Here is a 24,440-nt window from a genome sequence, read left to right as displayed (position 1 = left end):
CTTTAAACAAGTGTTGTTGATTTCTGAGGTGTAAATGCTCACTCTGAAAATTTAATATTCTCTTCTCATGAGGATGATTAGAAGGAAAATGCTTTAGTGATAAGTGAAATATTTTTATCTGCAAAGTCATTTGTAGAAGTTATGAGATAGCTTGGAGGCACAATGAATAGAGAGCTGGACCTGGATTCAGAGACCTGAGTTCAAATATGGCCTCAGTCATTTGCTACCTGTGTGACCCTGAGCAAGTCACTTAATGCTTGTCTGCCTCAGCTTCCCCGTCTACAAAATGAGGACAATACTAATAACACCTACCTCCCAAGGGTTTTGTGAAGATAAAATAAGATGATATTTGTAAAGTACTTTGCAAATTTTAAGTGCTATATAAATGCTACCTATTATCATTTCAGTGTTTTATCAAAGTTTGGAAGGTAACTGACAGTGTTCTCAAAGGCTTTGCCAACAGAGAAAAAACACTGGCAACTTCAACCAAATTAGAAAGGCTTTGAGTACGTTTTAACTTCAGAATGTTTCGGCTCTCTGAGGACCAGTCTAGGTAAGTAGAGAGCAAATTATGAGGAGTAGGCTGGTCATTATGAGCTGAAGAATTCTTTGACCATGATAGTTCATGAAATAAAAAAAAGAACCAAGACAATACAAAATGGCCTTCAGTTCAGAGTTCCCCCTTATTATTTAACCTTGAGGAATGGCTGCTGAATGGAGGAAAAAGTAGTGGGGGACTACAGCTAGTTTTTAGACCATCTTCAAATAATAATTTGAGGTAAATACTTGAAATAGATCTATGTGCAGTGATCAGTGATTTGAAAAACTGTTGAAGGACCCTAAATGATCTCAGGTTCTAGCACTGTTGCTTACTGCCTGTTTGACTTTGCAGAGATCCCACTGCTTCTCTGGGCCTTCATTTCCTCATCTATAAATTAGAAAGAAAGCAGATTTTCACATAAAATATAAAGTAGTTGCAGCAAAGGAAGTTATAGGCTATTATCTCAGAAGCAAATACAAGGGTTGGTTTCATTTTGCAGCCTAAAGGCAACAAGAAATGTCCTTCCCAATGGGGGTGTTCTGAGTTGGGCCTGATTCAGGCCAGTCATCAAGTGGTTTAATTCTAATACTGGAACAAAACAAGACACCTGTAGGCCATTCAACAATCAGCAAAAGATTTAACCCGGCAGTAGTGAAGGAACATCAAGAACACTTGGAGATGATTTAAGTGCTCCAAGTCCCCCTGCCTTTCAGCGTGCCCAGTCATCATGCCAGTCAGAGAACTAGCTCCCAAAGCACCTTTTGCCTATTTTTGCTCATCTTACCAGGAAGTGATGTCAGCAATGCTGGCATTTAGTCACCTGAGTCAGTTAAGCTTTGAGGATGATTTCAATACTTTCTAAAGAAAAGCCAGCCCACCACATCTTTATACTGGGTGACTTTCGTGCAATTCACGATCATAAAGGATAGTGAAAAATATGTTGTTGTACATAATTTGGGATTAAAAAAATAATATGAGGGCTTTAGTGACTACAAGTTTAATACACCAACAGTGGAATGTGGTGGTCAAAAAAGCTTGTAGAATATTTAATTTTTAAAAATATTAGTATGTAAACAACAGGTACTTCCCAATTCTGCTTCACCACAAAATGCATCCTTAAAATAGTTAAACAAAAGTCATGCTGCTCAAAATGTGTTATTAGAAAAGCCTTCGTAGTTAGCTTTTAATCCTTTTGAAATTATTATCCATTATTTTTCACTGGAGTTTTGTTGCCTGTGGTATTATCTCTATTCTTGCTGCTGCAGTCAGTCAGTCCACAAGCATTTATCATGTGTCGGCAGTGTGAGAGATGCTGGAGATAAAGAAACAAAAAATGGAACAATCCTTATTCTCAGGGAATTTATATTCCAGCATGGAAGAAACTACATACATACATAAGTCTGTGTGTGCATATATACATACATATGCATATATAAAATTAATTTTAAAAAATTAATTTTAAAATACAAGTTATAAGGTAGAAAATAAATGTTACTATGACTGTTTTGCTGATCTTGTTCTTTGTTGTAAATCAATTCATTTTAGCCTTCCTATGTTTCTTTGAGTTCATCGCATTTGTTCTTCCTTAAAGGCATAATGATATCCTGTTATATTCATATTTGTAATTTATTTGGCTATTTTCAATCATTGGCTATATTCCAGTCATTTACAAACATATTTTGTTTCTACAAATAATGCAATAATTAATATTTTTGTACATGTAGTTTTCTTGCTGTTGTTAATCTCCTTATGACATTAATCTATTAGTGGGATTTCTAGGTCAGAGGGTATGAAAATTTTAGTGAACCTTTCTTACATGATTCCAAATTGTTTTTTGGGAGGGTTAGACCAATTTTTGTAGCCCAGCCAGTAGTGAGTAAGAATGCCTGTCTTCTACAGTCCCTCAAACAGTAAATTTGAATATGACATGAGACTTCAAAGTTGTTTAAATTTGCTTTATTAGTGATTAAAAACAATTTTTGAGATTGGTGATAGTTTATATTTCTTCTTTTGAAAATTTCAAGTAAGGAATGGCTCTTAATGTTTTAGATTTGGATTAATGAAGCAAAAATTTGTCTGAATCCACATATTTTCTTTTAATGTGAGCTTCATTGATTTCATTTCTGCAAAAGCTTTTCAGTTTTATATAATTGAAAATATCTTTTTTGTCTTTCATTATCTCCTTTATCCTGTGCCTGTTCACAAATTCTTTACCTAGCTAACCTGTGAAAGAAAAAACTTTTCATCATTCTAGCAACAGGCATTTAAGTGCCTACTATTCTCCAGGCGTTGTACTAAGTTCTGAGAATACAGAGAAGCATCAAACATAGTCCCTGGTTTCAAAGAGTTTACAATCTAGCCAGAGGAGAAAGCATATTTAGAAAAGAGATAAAGGCTAATTTGGGGAGTAGGGCTAATAGGACCTGAAGGGATCAGGAAAGTTCTCACATGGGAGAGGTTAACAGTTTTTGAGAGCTAGGTGTGGTGAAGGGGTGAAGTTGATGAGGGAATCTCAATCAATTGATTTCCCTCCATACTATTTCATGTAATTCCAGAAAGTGAAGAGCAAAGAAATTGTCAGGAAAATTTGATGGAATTAGATGACAGTTTTGTTACCCCTTACAAGGTATGGAAACTTCTTTAAGCTTCATAGAATTAAAGGGTGGCTAGCTGTTGACAGATTGATTAGATTTGTGGATCAGCCACGAATGAATGAATAATAAAGCATTCATTACTCTTTGTTATTATTATATTAATATACCACCACTACAATATTACATATTAATATTCCCATATCATTATTATTATTTATTATATTTATCAATAAAGCTTACTATTTGTGAGACTCTGGGGATACAAATACAAAAGTAAAGTCTGTCCTTATCCTAAAAGAGTTTACATTCTAGTACAGAGGGAAATAACATACCTAAAGGGGCAATGGCCAAAAGGGGACTCTTCGGATAAAAATTTATGTATTCGCCTATAGACACAATAAGTTCAAAGTACTTGTCACATAGTAGGCATCTAAAAGTTTGTTGACTGATAGAAATTTCTGTTATAACTTAGCTAGAGAAAAAAATTTATAAGCAGGAACATGACAGAGGGTATTATAAAGGACAAAATAGACAATTTTAATCATAGGGGCTAATGTGCTATAGTTTTAAGGGTGCTGATCCAGGGAATTGTGGGATGATGTCATGCTAGAATGCAGAGGATACCAAATTTCCTGCAAACATTCCCCTGGGACTTAGAAATGGACTACTCTAATGAGTAATAAGGGGGAAAAAAATCATCCCTAGACTCCCCTGGGTAACCCTGGGAGTCCTACATAGATACTGGGGTAGAAAGACTGAAGAGGCAGGCCAATAGCAAAGTGAAGGCACAGGCAGTTGTCCCCAGTACCTTTGGGCAGTTTCAGTTCTCCTTACCTGAACTCTGCAGCATTCAAGCCTTGCCATGCCCTAACCTTTTATGAGGCGGCCAGGGCTACAGGAGATCAACTTTGGGGACTTCTGGGCAGGTCTGACTTGTGGCACTCCCTGCACAAGTCAGGCAGCCTGAGACTTTCCCAAACCTGTTGGTCCATGCCTGAGCATGAAAGCAGTCTCAGAATATCCTAGTGGGGGTGGGGGTGGGGGGCGCATTTAAGCACTTCTGGTAAGGCCAGCCCAGTCCCAACAGAGCTCAAACCCCACTTTAGCCTGGCAGATAAAGCAGCCTTGGGGCATTCTATTTAGGGTCCAGCATGGCACCAGTGGCCTATGCCACTGTGGGAGAAAGACCCTGGGCAAAATTCAGCCCAAGAAGTCCCTGAAGCCTGTGGTGGGAGCGTAGCATAGAAATAGCCGCTGAGCTCAGCAACACAGGGAAGTTTACAGCATGGAGAGGTCCCAGAGCCATATGACAAGAAGGAGAGTTATCCCCTCCCCACCCCAACTAGCCCAGTATCTGAACAGCTCCAGAGACCTTGAAGGAGAGGGGCTTAGTCTGACCCACTATACTGAGGATCAGCAGGCCCTGTCCACATCAATCACTTGCAGAGCTTCATTCAAGTGCAGGCCCCCAAATGATCAAACCAAGAAAAACTACAAACACCATAAGGAAATACTTCTTGGATTGAGAGAGGCCTAGGGAATGGCCTCAGAAGACAGTGACCTCACAATAAGTCCACGTAAAGCCTCAGAGAAAAAAGTGCTCTGCTCACAGAGACTACAGGAGTACATGGAAAAAATGAAATGAGATACAGAATGGAAAAACCGGAGAGGAAAGAATGACAGGGAAAATTGATGCCTTGTAACAGATAGTGAAAAACATCACTTAAAAACCGAATGCCCTGAAAATTAGAATGAGCTGGACAGAAAACAGTGACTCAACAATACAACAAAAAATATCACAACAAAACTAAAAAGAAATGAAGAAAAAACTTAAGAAATATAATATGGGGGCAGATAGGGCACAGTAGATACAACACCAGCCCTGGAGTCAGGAGGACCTGAGTCTAAATCTGGCCTCACACACTTACTAGCTCCCGTGACTCTCTGGGAAAGTCAGTTAAACTATACTGTTTTAAAAAAAATGTAATATCACAAGAGCCAAGATGGAAGACTAAGTAGGTAAAAGTGTGTAGTTAAGCTCCTCCCTTCTACAAATAGTCCTCCAAACACATCTAGAAAATGCATCAGATCAAATACTGATGAGAAAAGGCTTCCAAAAAGTAAGAGGTAAAGGTTTACAACAAAAGATCTGGCAAAGCTAAGTATAACAGACCTGTAAGGATTTAAGAGGATTCTCGCTCTCCCCACCCCCCCCCCCCCAGCCCCGTGTGTGAACAAAGATTCACATGAGGTTAAAAGGAAGGAACAAAATCTACTAAACTTCAGATGAGCTTAAAAAGGCAGGGGTAAGAGTTATGATTTCAGACAAGGCTGTGGTAAACATAGAGAAGATAAAAAGTATTGAGTAGGAAAATTATTTTATGCTTCAAGGCACCAAAAAGAATCAATATTAGTATTTAATATAGATGCACCTAATAAGATAGCATATAAACTGTAATAGTTGAGAAGCTTAATGTATTCCTCTCTGATTTAGACAAATATAGCCAAAAGATAAACAAGAAAGAAGTTAAGGATTTAAAGAGAATTTTAGAAAGGTTACAGACAATAGACCTCTGGTGATTGCTGAATGAGAACAGTAAAGAATCTACATACTTCTCAAGTATACATTAGCATCTTACAAAAACTGACCATGTATTGGAGAATAAACGTCTCATCAAAATGTAAAACAACAAAAATTAATCAACCAATAAATGTTTATTAAGTGCCTATGTGCCAGGGCCACATAAACAGGCAAAAGACAATCACTGCCCTTGAGGAATTTACAATCTAGTGGGACACAAATAAGGTATATACAGGATAAACAGGAAATTATTAATAGACAGAAGGCACTGGAATTAAGAAGGGTTGGGGAAGATTTCCTGTAGAAGGTGAGACTTTAGTTAGGATTTAAAAGAAGCCAGGAAGATCGGTACTTGGAGCTGGGGAGGGAGAGCACTGTAGGCATGGAAGACAGCTAAGGAGAATGCCCACATCTGAAAGATGGAGTATCTTGTTTGTGGAACAGCTAGGAGGCCAGTGTCTCTGGATCAAAAAGTGCATATTGGGGAGTAAGGTATAAAAAAATTGGAAAGTTAGGAAGGTGCTAGGTTATGAAGGGATTTAAGTGCCAGAGAGAGGATTTTGTATTTGCAAAGATGAAATAGACAGGCCTTGGCAACTGATTGGATGGGGGAGAGAGGGAGAGTGTTGAGAGATAGTGAGGAATCTAGGATAACTGCCAGGTTGCAAGCCTGAGGGACTTGGGGGATAGTAATGCCCTCTACAGTCATTGGGAATGTAGGAAGAGGGGAAAAGGGTTTGAGGAGAAAGATAATGAATTCTGTTTGGGGTATGTTGAGTTTAAGATATCCGTTGGACATCCAGTCTGAAAGGCAGTTGGGATGGAAGATTGAAGGTCAGCAGAGAGTTTAGGGTAGTATAGTTAGATTTGAAAATTATCAGCAAAGAGAGAGTAATTAAAACCATGGGAGTTGATGAAACTACCAAGTGAAGTAGTATAGAGAGAGAAGAGAAATCAGGACAGAACTCTCTGCAAATCACTTAACCTCTGTTTGCCCCAGTTTTCTCAACAGTAAAGTAGGGATAATAATGATAGGACCTACCTCACAGGGTTGTTGTAAGGATCAAATGAGATCATCTGTTTAAAAAACAGTACTTAGTGCAGTGCCTGACACACAGTAGGTAATCAATAAATATTTATTAAACACCTACTATGTGATAGGCACTGAGTAAATACTAAACAGATCATTTGTTGATCATGATTCAATAAAATTTATTCATTAAAGGGCAAGGATTTAAAAGTAATTGGAGACTAAATAACATCATTCTGAAGAACTGGTGGGTCAAAGAATAAATAAGAGAAACTTTAGAAAATTTCATCAAAGGAAATGACAATGAGACAATTTACCAAAACTTATGAGATTCAGTTAAAGTAGTTTTGAGCGGAAACAAATCTTCATTTCCAAATATTCTCATCAACAAAAAAGAAAAAGAATTGGGCATGCAATTTAAAAAAATTGATCAACAAATCAAAAATTCCCAACAAAATGACAAAGCAGAACTTTGAAAATTAAAGAAGAGATTAATAAAATTGAAAGCAAAAGACCATTTCATTGATAAAATAAGGAGCTGCTTTAACAAAAATAATAAAATAGTTAACCTGATTAAAAAAAGATAAAGGGAAACCAAATTGTTCATTTTAAAAATGAAAAACTTACAATTCAAATTTATAAAAATAAGAATCATTCTCCATATGATAAATTGTCAAATGATATGAAGAGGCAACTTTCAAAGGAAGAACTCTAAGCTCTCAGCAATCATAAAAATGCTCTAAATAATTAATAGTTAGAGAAATGTAACAATGTAACAATAATTACAGAAAAACAACTCTGGGGTTCTACCTCATGCCTTTCAGACTTGTGAAGATAGCAAAAGGAGAAAATTGACAAATTTTGAAACTACACTGGTGCATTGTTGTTAGAGATGTGAATTGATCCAGTCATTCTAAAAGCAATTTGGAACTATTCCCAGAAATGTTCCAAACTCTGCATGTCTTCTGACCTAATTATACTACTACTAGACCTATACTACCAATGAAATAAAAAAAAAAGATGAAATATTTGTGGAAGGGGGAGTAATGTACAAAATCATTTATACTACTATATTACTCTTTTCCTCATAGTCAAAAATTGGAAACTGTGGGGATGGGCAGGGGAATATCTTCACAAATGGCTAAATTGTGGTATATGAATATAATGGAATATTATTGTGCCATAAAAAAAATGCTGGGATGGACAATTTCAGAGAAGACTAGGAAAGTCTTTAGGAATTAATGGCAGAATGAAGGGGGCACAACCGGGGAACAATTTATACAATCATAACAACATTCCAGAATTAAACTTTGAAAGACTTTATAAGGGGAAGAGCCATGATAATGGAGAAAAAGGAAGGAAGCAGTGTGATGAGTTCCCTACCATAAACTTCTCTAATGATGTAGAAAATGGACCAGCATGAATCCTGATGGGAAATTCAGGAAAAAAAGTCACAGTCCTTTGTCCGGACAATTCTTGTGTGTATCTTGGCAGGAAGGCTCTTTTCTCTTTTTTACCCTTTAGACTGTTCATGGTTTTTTAAAATGGAATTTCTTTTTCCTGTTTCCTCCTGCTGAATTTTATTGGCAATATGCAGAAATGTTATTTCTGTGGGCTTATTTTTTATCCTGAAACTTACAGCAATGTATTCTCAAGGATCTTAAAGATGTTCATTGCCCTCAGAGCCCATAATTTAAACCAACATCCTCCCACTGGAGCTATATAGAAGAATCAAAATTCTCGGTGACTCAGAAAGGAGTAGAAAATCATAATAGATTTAAGCGTGCCACTTTGTTGTTGAGTCGTTTCAGTAATGTAACTCTTCATGACCCTTGTTGGGGTTTTCTTGGCAAAGATACTAGAGTGGTTTGCTATTTCCTTCCCCAGCTCATTTTACAGATGAGGAAACTGAGGCAAACAGGATTAAGTGACTTGCCCAGGGTCACACAGCTAGTATCTGAGGCTAGTCTTCCTGACTCCAGGCCCAGTGTTCTATCCATTGCAGCATCTAGCTTCCTTTAGTGGATTTGAAAGTAGAAGAGGTATAAGAAGTGGCATAAGGTATACCTAGAAAAGTAAATGTGTTTGTCATGTAGGGAGAGAAGGTAATAGAATGGACAGCCTGAGGGTCGTACTGTTATCCACAAAATGTTAAAAGATCTATAGAATGAAGGTCCCCAGTGCCTTAGGTTGATGGAAGGATATAGACAAAAATCCCACAAGATGAGTTATAATCTACAAAAGTATATGGAGTGCCCACATTGATGACATCCTGAATCTATTAAATATTTATAAAGTGCTTTCATATTTCCAGTCTACTAGGTTTGTAACGTTAGCATTATCCTTCATTCCCCACTCTCACTTATCCCTTATACCCAATTAGCAGTCAGAATTTGCCATTTCTATTTCCACATTTCTTGAATTTCACCCTTTTTCTCTACTCACACAGTTACAACTGTAGATCAGGTTCATCATCTCTCACATAGATTATTGCGCCAGCTTTGTGATTATCTCCCTGCCATATCTCTTACTGCTCAAGTCCATCTCTCACACACACTTTTGCCTAAGTGATTTTCCTTAAGCATGGATCTAACCATGACACTCCTCTACTCAGTGAATGCTGATGGATTCCTATTGTCTCAAGGATAAATAAAAACTCTAACTTTTAAAGCCTTTCACAATTTGGCCCCAACCTATCATTCTTGTCTCATTGGACATTACTCCCCCTTTCACATTCTGTGATCCAGCTGTCTCTCTCTGTTTTTTTGCACTGGCCATCCCTTATCCCTTGAATACACTTCTCTCATACTTTTTCTTATTTGATCCTTTAGTTACCTTTTTCTTTTGGAGGCAATCTGGCTTAAGTGATTTGCCCAGGGTCACAAAACTAGTACATGTCTGAGGATGGATTTAAACTCAGGTCCTTGTGACTCCAGGACTAGTGCTCTATCCACTGTGCTACCTGGTTGCCCCCTTTTATTTCTATAAATTAGAAAAATGGATGTAACTTTTTTATAGCATTTTTCACATGTACGCCTTTATATTGTATTAGAAATTATAAGACTATTTTGGACAGCAGTTTTGAATTACTCTAAGAAAATGACAAAAAGGTCTGTACATTTTCTGCAGAGATGCTGCAATGAGGCATATATTCTAAGGAGGTCAAAAAGGGAAAGGCTCCTTATAAAGCAAAATATCTAGATGAGCACTTTTTTTTTCATTATCAAGAAATTGGAAACAGATGTCCATTGACGTGGGAATGACTAAACAAATTGTGGTAGATGAATGTGATTGAATATTATTATTTTTTTGAATCACTGATACATTGTTGAGGCTCAGAGGGGCAAAGTGACCCTAGGTGAGTGGTAGGACCCAGAATTGAACTCTTAAGTCAATTTCTTTATTTTATTATGCTGTGTTACCTCTGTGAGGAATTATTAATTCATATATAGCTTAATGAGTCCTCCCATTTTCACATTCATTGTATGGTTAATTTAAAATTATGTGACTATTCAAATTGCTGGAATTTCGGAAAAGATGGGTAACCAGGGGTTTTTAGTTCTACTATAAAGAAAATTCTTTCACATTTTTTGTTTGATTTTCACAAGATCACAGACCAGTAATAAATGAATGTGGCTATCAATGTGCAACAAAAGTTAAGACTTGTTATCTCCTACTTTATTCAAACTGGTTGTAGATGATGAAAAGTTATTCCAATTTCCATTCATCTGAAGTTTTCTCATTTTAAGATTATTCTGTCTTTGTTTTTTTTAACCCTCCAAACCTAGCAAAGTACCTTTTACATAAAAGATGGTTGATCAATGTTTGGTGAATTGTTGAATGTTAAGAACATTAAAGGAATATTAACCCCACAAATAGAGTCTACATAGATTCATAGAAATTATTCTTTTCTAGTTTACCATTTTTAATAAACATGACACATTTTAGTTTTTTCTGTGACTGCAGGGAAAAACCCAATAACAGAACAATACAAGAAAAACATTCACTCTTAATATAAGATCCAGGGTCAGTGTAATGCAGTAGAAAGATATAGGATTGAGTTTGAAGATCTAAGTTCAAGACTGGTCTATATTATTTGTTAATTGTGTGACCTTGGGTGATTTTGTCTTTACTGAAATAGATAAAATAATAGAGAAGCATTTGCCTTAGTAGATAAGAGTGCTGATCTTAGAAATAACTGGATTTGAATCCTCCATCATACTATGTGATCATACTACAGTGTGATTCTGATCACTTCATCTCCTCATGCCTGTTTTTTCACCTATAGAGATAAAAGCAACTACCTCACAGAATTGTTGTAAAGATCAAATATAATAATGTATTTATAAAGAGCTGTTAAGGTAAACATCAAAGTTTGTGTAAACTTTAGGTAATAAGACTTGGCATAAAGGAGATAAAAAGTTCACAACAAGCAAGGGTATGGATTTATTAAGGGCCTACTATGTGCCTGGCACAGTGCTAAGCACTGAGGAGAATGAGAAATCCCCTACTCATGCACAGCAGCAACAACAAACTATGTACAAACAAAATACATTTAGGACAAATCAAAGTTAATTTCAGAGAGAGCCATGAGGCAGGTTTTGTAAAAACCTAGAGAGAAAAGTCAGGGGAAAAGGTGATTGACAATGTCAAAGGGTAGAGAGAGTCTGAAAGGATTAGAATTTAGAAAAAGGCCATTAGGTTTGGCAATTAGGAGATTGTTAGTAACTTTGGAGAATCAGTTTTAGTTGAATGGTGAGGTCAGAGGCTGGTCTGTAGAGAGTTGAGAAGAGACTGAGAGGAATTCATCTGTGGACAGGTTCAGTTTAAGATGCCAACAGGACATCCTGCTCAAGATGTCTAATAGCTTGAGGCAGCCAAGTGACCCAGTGGATAGAGCACTGGGTTTATAGTCGGGAAGGCTTGAGTTCAAATCTGGCCTTCGGTACCTACTAGCCGTGTGAATCTGGATAAGTCAATTAACCACCTGACTTTCCTCAGCTGTAAAATGGGGATAATAGTAGCACTTACCTCTCAGGGTTGTTGTGAGCATCAAATGAGTTAATATTTCTAAAGTGCTTGACATGTAGTATGTAGCTAATAAATGCTTGTTTCTCCCTTCTTGTTGGAGATTAAAGACTAGAGGTCAGACAATAAATAGATCTGAGAATAATCTGCATATAGATAATAATTAAATCCATAGAAGCTGATGAGATCATCAAGAGAAATAGTGTAGAGGGAGAAGAGGCTGCAGAGAGATCAAGAAGGATGAGAATTATGAAATGGCCATTAGATATGGCAATTAAGAGATCACTTGTAACTTTGGAAAGAGAATTATCAGTGACAGGGCCAGAGTGCTAGGAAATGGGATTTGAATCTTGGACTTTCTTACTTTAAGCCTAGCACTCTTTCTAGTAAACCAAGCTACATCTGTTTCATATGTTTGCTTCATACTAGAACAAAATTCCAACTGAAAATTACATGGCACTACAAATAAAGCTTTATGGTCAACATATGCCATATATAACCAAATATGCATAATGTCATTGTACTGGGTTCCTGCTATTTGTAACCATATAAGTGAAGCCTCATTGTATTTAGAAAACAAGTAGCTCCCTTCCCCCCAAAAGATATTATTTTCATGTCAAGTGTTTATTTTGTAAATACAGGCAAAGCTTACAGCTGCAAAATAGCTAATAGATGTATTAACTGAAGGCCCATGAGTAGCTGATTGTTTTAACCTATATTCTTTCAAGGTCACCTCTCCTAGCTTTGAGATAAACAGATAGATAGATAGATAGATAGATAGATAGATAGATAGATAGATAGACAGACAGATAGATACAGATAGATGGATGGATGGATGGACACACACGTATACATTGATATTTATTTGCTTCAGAAAGGTGACAGTTATGTGAATATTTGCTTTCATATGCCAGTTGAACTAAAAAGCCCAGGGACATGGACTTTGAACTGAACACTACTTAGATTATTGTTCAGACAGAAAGAATAACTATATTAAAGGATTTGCTTTTCTTTTATTGCTTTTAAAAAATACAACAATCTATTTCTTGAGGACTTTTTTATTTCTAGAGATTTTTCAGTTAGGGCAAGGGGAGGAGGTGGAAAAGCAAAAGAAAGAATTGTTCATAGGATATTTAGGTGCTAACTTTTATACTTATGAATTGCTTGTAGGATATTTAGGAGCTAACTTTCATACTTACGTTTTGGCACCTCCTATTTTATAGATTTTGGGACAAGAAGCTCCATTAGCACCAGTCTTTGAAAAAGGGTCAAGAAGTGGGTAGGCTGTGTATTTTGTTTAAGTGTATATTGGGAAGAGTGGGGAGAATATTTATTGAGACAAATATTTCATTCCTTGAGACAAAGAATAATTCTGAAATAAATTCTTGGAAAATAATCCCTAATTGAGGGCAAGCCCATCAACTGGGGAATGGCTGAATAAGTGATGTTTTATGAATGTAACGGAATACTATTATGCTAGGGAATGGTTTCTGAAAAACCTATGTGAACTGATGCAAAGTGAAGTGAGCAGAACCAGGAAAACAATGTACTCAGTAACAGCAATATTGTAAAAGACAATCAACTTTGAAAGACTTAGTACCTGTGATCATTGCAATTACCCATCACAATTCCAAAGGACTTATAAGGAAACATTCTACATACCTCTCTATAGAGAACTGACAGACCCAGAATGCAGACTGAAGGCTAATTCTTTTCTCTTGAACAAAGCTAATTCACTTTGCATGATTCTACATATCTGTAATGGGTTTTCTTTTTCTTGTCTTCTTAATCAGCGGGGGAAAAGGGTAGGGGTGGGGGAGAATTTGGAATTGGAGAAAAAGAATAAAGTCTGCTGTAGAAAAAAATTTTTAAAAAGTAAAAATTAAAAAAGAAAAAGAATCAGCAAATGCTAACCTCTCCCCAAGAAAGAGAAACAAATTCATTAAAAGCAACAACATAACCATGAAAGTACATTCAAACCTCGAAAACCAAGCACAGTAAATTAATTTTCTCCCATGGATCCAATCAATGTTTGTTGTTAGTGCTAACTTTCAGTTTTCTTTCGATTTTTAATGAATAACCATTCCAGACACTGTTTTTGTTATAAAGTATCAACCAAATTCTGGTATATCTTAGACTTCTTTGTTGTTTTTTTATGATCTCCCTTAAGAAAAAATCTCTGTACTTGATTTAAAAACCAATAATTTCTTTTAATTGTGTTCCTATTACATTTGAATTAAACTTTATTATGTTTCTTTTTTGTTTAAACTTGGGATTTTCAATTAACTTCTTTTTACCTAATGTAGTCTAAGAGCTCTTAAAGATAATTACCTCAGTGATAGCCTAGGTGTGGTGGTCACTGCTTTCTTTAACTGCTATTGGTTCATGTGCTTACTCATTCCCTTGTTCCCTCCTGACCCTATCAAAGAAGCATGGTATAGACATAGTTTACATATAAATGCTATAGTGATATATATATGTATATATATATATATTTTATATATATCTTCTGTATAATATGGAACTTTTTCCCATGCCTCCTTGTTGGTCAGATCAAATTCAAAGGCATCCTAATAGAGCTTTATTAGTAATAGTAATAGTTTATAGTGCGTTGTGGTACAAAGTGAGTTATATGCATTATTTTATTTGATTTTCTAATAACCCTTAAGCTAGAGAACAGAATTATTGTGCCTAACTCTAATTCTTGAATGATCTGTGATTTTATCAATGTGGGGGCTTTTTCCACCAAATTACATCACAAACCCTCCATTCATTAGCAGCAAGTATTGATGAGTTACTATGGCTCCAAAAAATCAATTGGTGGTAAACTTTATGATGGCTGAGTCACTCAAAACTTAGTTCAACTACATTTCAGACACAATCTGTCCCCTATACTCAAACCTTTCCAGTTTATGTACTCTTAGATACAGAAAATACTTGTTCTCAAGAAGCTTAGAGTTAGGGGGCATGAGACATTATAAATATAATTGTGAAATTACTGTGAAAATTAGATGGTATTGAATATGTGTTATGGTCAGAATAGTCAGAGAAGCCTTATAATACTGAATCAAAAGCTTCTTGGTAGTGCTTAACTTCAGGGAAGCCAAGTTGCAACAAAAAACACATAGAATCAGAATGACATAATCTAGAGTGTGAAGGAACCTCAAAGGTCATGATGTTTAAAAAAAAAAGGTTTAAAATCACTGGTTATATTTAATCTCTACAAAACTCTAAAAATTATTCTATCCTTTGTACTTTTTAAGTACCTACCATCATTAGTTAGATGAAAGGGAGTGAGGACATTCATGAATATAATTTGTTCAGGAAGGATGTTGGCCAAATAAAAGTTCTTTGGAGGAGTGTAATCTTTTCCAAATGAAACACCAACCTCATAAAAATATTTTTTAAAAAATCCAGTAATTTTCTAAGTTTCTGGCATATTGAGGAAAGAGATGCTTATGGATACTGACTTTTCCTAATAAGGGCAAACAAATAAACTAGAAGAGTGTGCTATATATCGTTCAGAAGTTTGTACAGGGTCAAAGAAAGGTTGGGAAGGTTGTTTTGCTATACTTTCATCTAGTCACTTAAAGAAAGTCTTTTTACTAATTTATTTGAACTACTTGTATACATTTGCTCCATAGCTATTCCTGTGGATCTTGGCCTGGTCCCTTCATACCTTTTAAGTCTTCATAAATTTGCCCCCTTCATGCCTGCTCCAGCTATACTGGCTTAGTATAGCTTGGGAGCTACTTCTTTCACAGGACATTTCATCTTTCTGGGCATTTTTATTTGCTCTTTCCTGTTGCCTAAAATGTTCTGCCTCCTCACCTCTGCCTCTTAATTTCCCTTGCCTTCTTTAAGATAGCTCAAATCTGACCTGCAGGAGGTTTTCCTCTATCAAATGCTAGTGACTTCTCTAAGATTACCTTTCATCTTGGTGTATGAGATATCCCAAGAGTCTTAATGCGGTTTTTTAGAATTTCATAATTTTTAATTGCACTGACTTTTGGGACACCTAGTATATCATGTCACTACCTATTTACATGGTGTCTGAGTTTCTTCAGGGCTGGTTACTACATTTTGCCTATCTTTGTATCCCTAGAGCTTAGCACGATGGTAAATAGTTAATAAATCCTTTTGGAATGATTTAAAAAAATTTTTGCTCTAATGTTCACTTACAAAAATGTGGTTCTCTGCTTTGAAAATCTTTAGAATTCATTTTGATATTAGGGAACAGTTTTAGGGAAGTGAATGTATTCTTGCTTTTTTATAGCTTCATAATTTTATTTTTAATATTTTATCCAGTTGCATATAAAACAGTTTTGACATTCATTTTTTAAAATTCTGAGCTCCAAATTTTCTCTTCTCTCTCTCCCCTCCTCCCTCATTGAGAAGGCAAAAATATTTCTGTATAAGTCATATTGTGAAAGAAAACATAGATTAAAAAAAAACCAAGAACAATAAAGTTTTTTTAAAAAAAATGCTTTGATCTGCATTCAGACTCCATCAGTTCTTTCTTTGGAGGTGGGTAGCATTTTTCATCATAAGTCCTTTGGAATTATCTTGTATTGATGAGAATAGCTCATTCCCAACTGACCATTATACAATATTGCTGTTACGGTATACGGTATATACTGTTCTCCTGATTTTCCTTACTTCGTTTTGTATCAGTTCATGTAAGTCTTTCCAGGTTTTTCTGAAAGCATCTTGTTCATTGTTTCTTCTAACAATAGTATTCCATCACAATCGTATATCACAACTTGTTCAACCATTCCCCAACTGATGGGCCTCCCCTCAATGTCCTATTTTTTGCCACCACAAAAAGAGTTGCTATAAATATTTTTGTACATATAGGTCTTTTTCCTTTTCTAATCTCTTTGGGATATAAATATAGTCGTGTTATTTCTGGGCCAAAGGATATGCAGTTTTACAGCCCTTTGGATATAGTTTCAAACTGCTTTCCATAATGGCTGGATCAGTTTACAACTCCTCCAACAGTGCATTAGTGTTCCAATTTTCCAGCATCCCTTCCAACATCTGTCAATTTCCTTTCCTGTGATATTATCAATCATATAGTTGGGAGATGGTATCTCAGATTTGTTTTAATTTGCATTTCTCTATTCAATAGCATTTTTTTTTTAATATATATAACTATAGATAAGACCACAGGGCCTCAAGTCCAGAAAACCTACCTCCTAAATTCAAATCCAGCCTCAGATATTTACTAGTTTGTACGATCCTGGGCAAGTCACTTAACCCTATTTGTCTTGGTTTCATCATCTGTAAAATGAGCTGATGAAGGAAATGGCAAACCATTTCAGTATCTCTCTGCCAAGAAAATCCCAAATGGGGTCACAAATAATCAGAAATGACTGAATAACAATTGATAACTTTCATTTCTTCTTCTGAAAACTTCCTATCCGTATCCTTTCACCATTTATCAATTGGGGAATGACTTGTATTCTTATAAATTTGACTCAGTTCTTGAGAAATGAGGTCTTCATCAGAGAAATTTGCTGTAAATTCCCCCCCCCCTTTTATCTTTCTAGTGTTGGCTGCATTGGTTTTATTTGTGTAAAACCTCTTAATGTAATATATCCATCTTATATTGCAAAATGTGCTCTATTTCTTCTTTGGTCATAAATTTTCCCCTTATCTATAAGGTCTAAGTAAACTGTTCTATGCTCCATTAATTTGCTTATGGTATCACCCTTTATGTCTAAATCATTTTGACCGTTTCTTGATATATGGTGTGACATGCTGGTCTATGTAGTTTCTACCAAACTGTTTTCCAGTTTCCCCAGTTTTAGTCAAATAAATGAATTCTTGTCCCATGATGGTCATTTACTACTGCTTATTGTTTACCTAATATATTTCTTAGCCAGTACCAGATTGTTATGATTATCACTTTATAACGCAGTGTGAGGTCTGGTCCAGGAAGGCCACCTTCCTTTACATTTTTTTGTTGTTGATTCCCTTGATCTTTTTCACCTTTTGTTCTTCCAGATTTTTTAATTTTTTTTTTAGATCTATAAAATATTTTTTTGGTAATTTGGTCTGGTTAATCAAGGATGCTGGTTCCACTGTTTGAAGCACAAGTATTACCAGAAATACTTTGCGTTTTGGTCCCCTTCCCTTTACCCAAATCCTAGAATTCCTAGCCCCAGACAACTCCTCCTCACCAAAAAATCCCCAAAACTCTAGACTCCCTTTGCTTCAGCTTGGCCACACCCTAAACTGGGTATGCCAAGGCAGTTTACATGTTTAAAAGAAGTTTAATGCTAATAAACCCCAAATTTAGGAAAGATGAGGAGGCGCTCGTATTGGCTGCCTCAGGCTGTCACTTGGAGGGGCTCTCTCCTGGGCCAGGTTGCCACCCCAGCCCTTGGCAGGGGAGCAGAGTGCCCAATGAACCAGGCCTCGGGGCTGCCCACCTTCGTTCTGCCGAGAGGGATGACTGACAGGATGGCAAAGGGAAGGCGCCCCCTCCTCCACTCCCTCCCCCTCCCCCACCTCCACCCCGGAGCTCCTGAATCCTGTGCCACCCCTGGGGCCTAGGTCCTGACCACGCACACCGACGCGGGAGGTGCAGGGTTCTCCCGGGGCTCCCTCTCCTCGGGTCTGCCGGACCCTGAACGCAAACCCCTATCTCATCCCTATCCCCGCCCCCCGCCTCGAAGAAGGACGTCTCTAAAGGGAGGGCGCCGACGAACGCATAAAAAGTGGAAGTAATGGCGGGAGAGAAATTGACAGTGCGCGTTCCCACCTGCGTGGGGAAGATGGGGAAGGCGGGGGAGCCTCCTGCTCACTGCGCAGCCGCGACCGAGGCCTGGCCGGGGAGGGGCTACGAACCAACCCGCCTCCTCGCCGGAGGTGGTCCGACCGCCCCCTGCCTTCCTACAGTACACTTGCGCCTGCGCAGGCAGGCTAGCCCGTCAGCCTGCCCCGCCCCCTCCTTCACTCGGGCCCTACCGGGGTCTTCGGCAGCTTTGGGACAAGTGGCTCTCCGTCCTCTGCTCTCCCCCAGGACCGGCGGGAAAGCAGGGCAGAGCCGGGACCCAGATCCTTCAAGCTCCCCTTCGGGACAGCTTTTTTTTTCCTGTCCCTGATCCCACAAGTAGCACGGACCTGACCCAGGGTTGGGGGTCCCCACCTTTCGCCCTCCTCAGCCCGAGGAGCCCGGGGCGGCGGCCTCCGCTCCCTCGGTGACTGTCGGGAGACCCCCGGGGCTCCTTTTCCCGGAAGGAGAGAGAACCTGGCGCTTGCGCAGTGTCGCCTCCGGGGCCTCAGCTTCGGTCGCTCCAGGCCCCAGGGTGCAGGCCCCGCCCCCTCCTCTCCGAGAAGTTGTCAGCGGTGTTTAAACCCTCTGACACCTGCCGTAGGTACGCTCGACGAATTACCCACCAGGTTTGCAAGGCCCGCCCTCGAGACTCGTTCGGAGACGAATCTCGCAGTGAAGGAGGGTTATTGCGGGTATTTCGGGAATCGTGTTATTCCCCTTTACATCGGGCTCCTTGTCTGAGCTGCGTTACCTGGGGGGCTCGCCCCCTGACCGCACTGCTTGGGTGCCTGGTTTGTGCCCTGCCAGGCATCGCACCGTGTCTCCCAGCCCCTGGGACAGTAGCTCCCAACAGGAGCTCACCCCTGTCTGCCTTCCTCCCGACCCCAGCCCAGGCCCAGAGACCTGGCCCCCAAAACCAGCCTCCTCTTCCATGGACACTGTGCGCAGAACACGAACACAGGTGCCAAAGAGCAGCCACCCAGGTGCAGGGGGCCTGCCATTCTAAGCTGTCAGAGCTTTAATTCAGACTTTGGGGACACCTGACACACTCAAAACTGTTCCACCCTGGTAACTCCAGTATAACATCAAACATATTCTAGTAGATATTAAATATCATGGATAATATCTTCAGGTAATTGTCTAGCAAAATGAGCCTGCAGTTTGGGGTTTTGTGCATAGTATATTTTTGAAAGATCTATCCAGAAAAGTTCTGCTGCTAGTTACAAAACTTTACACAAAAGGAGTCATTCCCTAAGAGATGAGGTAAATCAGATTTTACTCTTTTTTTGTTTCTCTGAAGGTTAATGGAGTTTAAAAGCCTGATGGAGCTACACTTCTAAAATGCAGTTTAAATAAATGATTACTCTACAAATATGTTTCTGTGTTCTAATGGAGCCAATATTCTATAATGACCTAGCCTACTTGGGAGACCAGATTCTAATTCTCTGGTTGTTTTTTTAAATAGCTAGGGGACTTGAGCAAGAATGGTATATATTAATGTATTATGCTTACTTACCTCATTGTGTGTTAAAAGCATCGTATGATCTTATTTGAATTGGGTAGTAAACTAGAACTCTTGTTATTCTCCTTAGAACTGGGAGCACAGAGAGAAAGCTTCTTGCTCAAATTGGTCCAAGCATTATTTATTAAACACCTTCTGTGTTCCGGGAACTGTACTAGGCTCTGGGGATACAAATGCAAAGAATTAATCCCCGTTCAAAAGCAACTTAGATTCTTGTGGAGGAGACAGCAAGTATATATGTAAGTATATAAAGAATGACCAAGGGTACTAGCAGATAGGAGGGATCTGAAAAGACTTTATCTAGAAGTAGATGCATGAGCTGCATCTTGAAGGAGAAGGGATTTTATGAGGCAGAGGTAAGGAGGTGTTCTAGGTATGGGATCGTATATAAGATAAACTAGAACAAAGACAGAGATGAAATATCCTATGTGAGGAACAGAGAGAAGGCCCTTTGGGCTGTATCTCAGTATGAGAAAAGAAGTAATATTCTTTGTGAATAAAGAGAAAAGGGACAGATTTGAGAAATGTGGAGGTAAAACTGTCAAGATTTGGAAAGGGATTAAATCTGTGAGGTGAAGGAGAGCTATGAGCCTGTGAGACTGAAATAGTGAATTTTGAAATAAGGAAGGGTTTAGGGGGGAAAGAATGTTTTGTACATAATGAGTTTGAGATGTCTCTGGGACATCCAATTTAGTCAAAGTCACGTAGTTACTGAATACTTAATCTTTTTTGGACTTCAGTTTCTTCATTTATAAAAGAAAGGAATTATACTGGATGTCTTTTGAAGTCCTTCCAACCACTCAAAAATCCAATAATCTATGTAGTCAGTTCAGTTAAATGATGGAACAGATTGACTAGAAAATTGACATGAAAAGAAAAAAGTTAACTGATAGACATAATTTTTGGTCTTTTCTGGACAAGAGTAAAGTCATCTGACTTAAATTTCAGTGAAGTTGCTGATTTTTTTCCCCTATAAACTTAAAAGTTTTAAAAAGAAAGTGGGAAGCATCATGATTTTATGTTTGCTTTAAAAGAGATGGTTTGCAAATTGTAGCAGCTAATGAAATAAATGAAAAAGGATTTTTGTAAGTACATAGTTTAAGCATCTTGACCTTAGAAATTATTTTTCTTTATTAAAGTAACTTCTCTGGGTAAGAGGACCTAATTGCTAGATCTGTGTATTAATTTAGGTAGTTTAGGTTGCTTTTGACTACATTTTCAGATTGCAGCTATATTGCTACATAAATATAGTTTTAGAAAATACATAAAAGGATAATTTTCGGTACAAAAGGTATTTCTGATTTTGTGAAAATTGAAAAAATAGCCCATATCTCCTTTTAAAATTTAGCTGATGATATCAATCAATAAGTAATTATTAATCATCTCCGGTGTGCCAGATGGGGTGGGGTGGAGGGGGTATATAGGAAAAAAAATTAAACAGTCTGCACTCCCACTGAGCTTATGGGAAGACAAGTGCATATTAATTATATATAACATAAATGTAGTGTAATAGATACAAACATATACAGAGAAGTTAACCACTAGGTAGTTTGAGAGGAAGCACACTAGCAGTTGAAGGATTAGGCATGGCTTCGTTGAGAAGATGATGCTTGAGTGGTATCTTAAAGGAAGAGAGAGAGACTCTGTGGGGTGGAGGCAAGAAGGGATTTCATTCTAGGCAGACAGCTAATGAGAAACAAAGAGATGACCAATTCAACTGCATTTCAGGGTGTGTGAGAGCCAGAGAGATAAGTTGGGGTTAAATTGTAAAGTCCTTTAAAAACTGCATGGAGGAGTTTATTCCAGTGGAATCATAATAGAGTAGTGACATGGGCAGTCTGTGCTTAAGGAAAATCACTTTGCAGCAATTTAGGGTATAGACTGGAGCAGGGAGAGTTTTGAAGCAGGAAGGCCAATTAAGAGAGAGATGAGGAGGCCTTGAACTAAGGTGTTAGCTGTGTGATTAAGGCCTCAGATATGGGAGATGTGAAGGTAGAAATGATAATATTTAGTAACTGATTAGATATGTAGGGTGAGGGAGAGTGAAGATTTAGGGATTGGATTTATGGTGTTACCTTTTGACAGAAATAGGGGATTTTGAAAGAGAGGAAGAATTAGGGAGAAAGATGATGAGGTTGGTTTTGGATATGTTGAGTTTGAGATATATCAGGGACATCCCATTTTGAAACATACAGTAGGTAGAATATCTTTCTCTGTGTAGAGATAATAGTTAAATTCATGGGAACGGATGAAGTTACTAATAAACTATAAAGGGAGACTAGAACCTGCATAGTTAGGAATGTGGAAGATGAACAACCAAAAGAGACTGCTAAGAGGGTAGACAGACCAGTAACCAGTAATCCAGGAGAAATGTGTCACAAAAACCCAGACAGGAGAGGCTGTCCAGTAGGAATGGTTGTTAACAGCATTAAATTCAGCACATAGGTAGAAAAGAATGACAACTAAGAAAACACCATCAGATCTGTCGATGAAAGAGATCATTGCTAACTCTGGAGAAAGCAATTAGTGAGGAAAGGAGGTGGAGGCCTGGAGTGTAGATCAGTTTTTCAAGGAGTTTGGCTTAAAAAGAGAAGAAATAACACTATAGGTCATGGGCATGATGGAACCAGAAAGCAAAGTAAAAAAAAGAAAGAATCTACCAGTCATGTCCTGGAAGAAATCTCAAAATGAAAACACCCAGGAATGTTAAAATCAAAATTTTGAGATAAAGAAAAAAAATGCTTCAAGCAGCAAGAAAGAGTTCAAGTATCAAGGAACCACAGTTATCAGTAAGTTGTAAATTTATTGATACCCCTCTTCCCCACTCAATTCAATTACTTTATCTTTGTAGATCAAAGTATGAGGTTGAATTTGAGGGACTGTTTTATTTAGAATATTAAATTTCCCCCCCAAAATATGAAAACTTCAGGAGGAAATTTTGTTATAAGGTGAAATTGTATTTCTTTTAAACACTAGAAAAAAATGGCAGTTTTTTCTTTTAGTTAAAAAGCCTTCAAATTACTCTGGCACATGTATTATCCCTGAGGGGTCTCATGTGCTAGATTTGGCTCAAATGACCACTCAGATTACTGTAGTGCTAACTATGCCTGTTATCAAAAGCTATAGGAACACTATTGATTAAGTATATACAGTGAAAGTTAGATACAGTAGTGATTGAATCTGATGATAGGTAGATTTGGTGACAGTTTAACATGACTTTCCATGTCCCTTTTTGTTCCTCACAGAATTTGGTCACAGATTCTGATAGCAGCCTGTGCAAACAGTGTGAATTTCTCCACATTAGAAGACATTTCCTCTCCCACCCCACTATTCCTTTATCTCCCAAATGTTGTTTGCCTTGTCAGCCTGGGGATTGCTTGGGGAATTATTAAAAGCACGGTCAGCATGATTTTGGATTTTGTGTGCGTGGAATCTCCTTCATTTTGCAACCTTGGTTTGTTTTGTTTGTTTGTTTGTTTTTTGCAAAGTATATTTCTGCTGTTTTGCCATTAACTCCTCATCGGAAAGTTATTTGACACAAATTCTTGAAGGAAGAAAGTTAAGAAGCTTTCTCTCCTTTTTAACTCATGCAGCACTCTAGCCTCCTGTCATAAGATAATGTGGGAAGAAGACTAGAGGACTATCCACAGTTTGCTGTTTCATCACAGAGAGCCAAATCCTTTCAACATTGAACCACATTTCCCTGGAAGCAAATAACATACATATTTAGTACTCATGGGATGTATTCTAGCTAGAGCAGATTTGGCAGGGGGTAAGGGAGGGAGGGAGGGAGGGGACACCCTACTATTTATTCTCTCCTCCCATTGTGCATATTTGTTGTTGTTCATTCACTTTCAATTGTTTCTGAATCTTTATGACCCCATTTAGGGTTTTCTTGGCAAAGATGCTAAGAGTAGCTTGCCTTTTCCTTCTCCAGCTCATTTTACAGATGAGGAAACTGAGGCAAATAGGGTTAAGTGATTTGCCCATAGTCACACAAATAGTAAGTGTGTGGGTCTGGATTTAAACTCAGGAAGATAAGTTTTCCTGAGTCCAAGTCCAACACTGTCCACTCTACCACCTAGCTGCCCCATTAAGTGTGTACTATTATACTAATAATTATATGTATTATAAGACACAGAAACAGAAATTTTAAAATGATGAGATAAAGATAAAATACTGTTTAATTTTGGAGCTGATATGGAGCCACTGGAGCTTATCAAATAGGAAAGTGACATGATAGACCTGCATTTTAGAAAAATCAGGGGCACTTTTTGAAGGATAGATTGGACAGGGGAGAAACTTGAAGCAGGGAGACCAATAGTAAGATATTGCAATGATCCAGGCAATGAGGCCTTGG

The 24,440-nt window shown here is 37.8% G+C and overlaps 1 protein-coding gene and 1 long non-coding RNA gene across 12 annotated transcripts in view; one reads left to right on the top strand and one right to left on the bottom strand.

The window, feature by feature from the left end:
* Nucleotides 1-24,440, top strand: part of SEMA4D (semaphorin 4D) — a 203,552-nt gene that overhangs the window by 31,220 nt on the left and 147,892 nt on the right. The window lies entirely within an intron of this gene.
* Nucleotides 1,559-19,110, bottom strand: LOC140496980 (uncharacterized). Its single transcript, XR_011964484.1, has 2 exons — nucleotides 18,931-19,110; nucleotides 1,559-1,853 (listed from the first exon to the last, which is right to left on the bottom strand). It is a non-coding gene; the product is annotated as an uncharacterized lncRNA (long non-coding RNA).

This window comes from Notamacropus eugenii, chromosome 3, assembly GCF_028372415.1.
Source record: "Notamacropus eugenii isolate mMacEug1 chromosome 3, mMacEug1.pri_v2, whole genome shotgun sequence".
Lineage (NCBI taxonomy): Eukaryota > Metazoa > Chordata > Mammalia > Diprotodontia > Macropodidae > Notamacropus > Notamacropus eugenii.
Note: the sequence above shows the minus strand (reverse complement) of the source record. Positions and strands in the feature narration are given on the sequence as shown.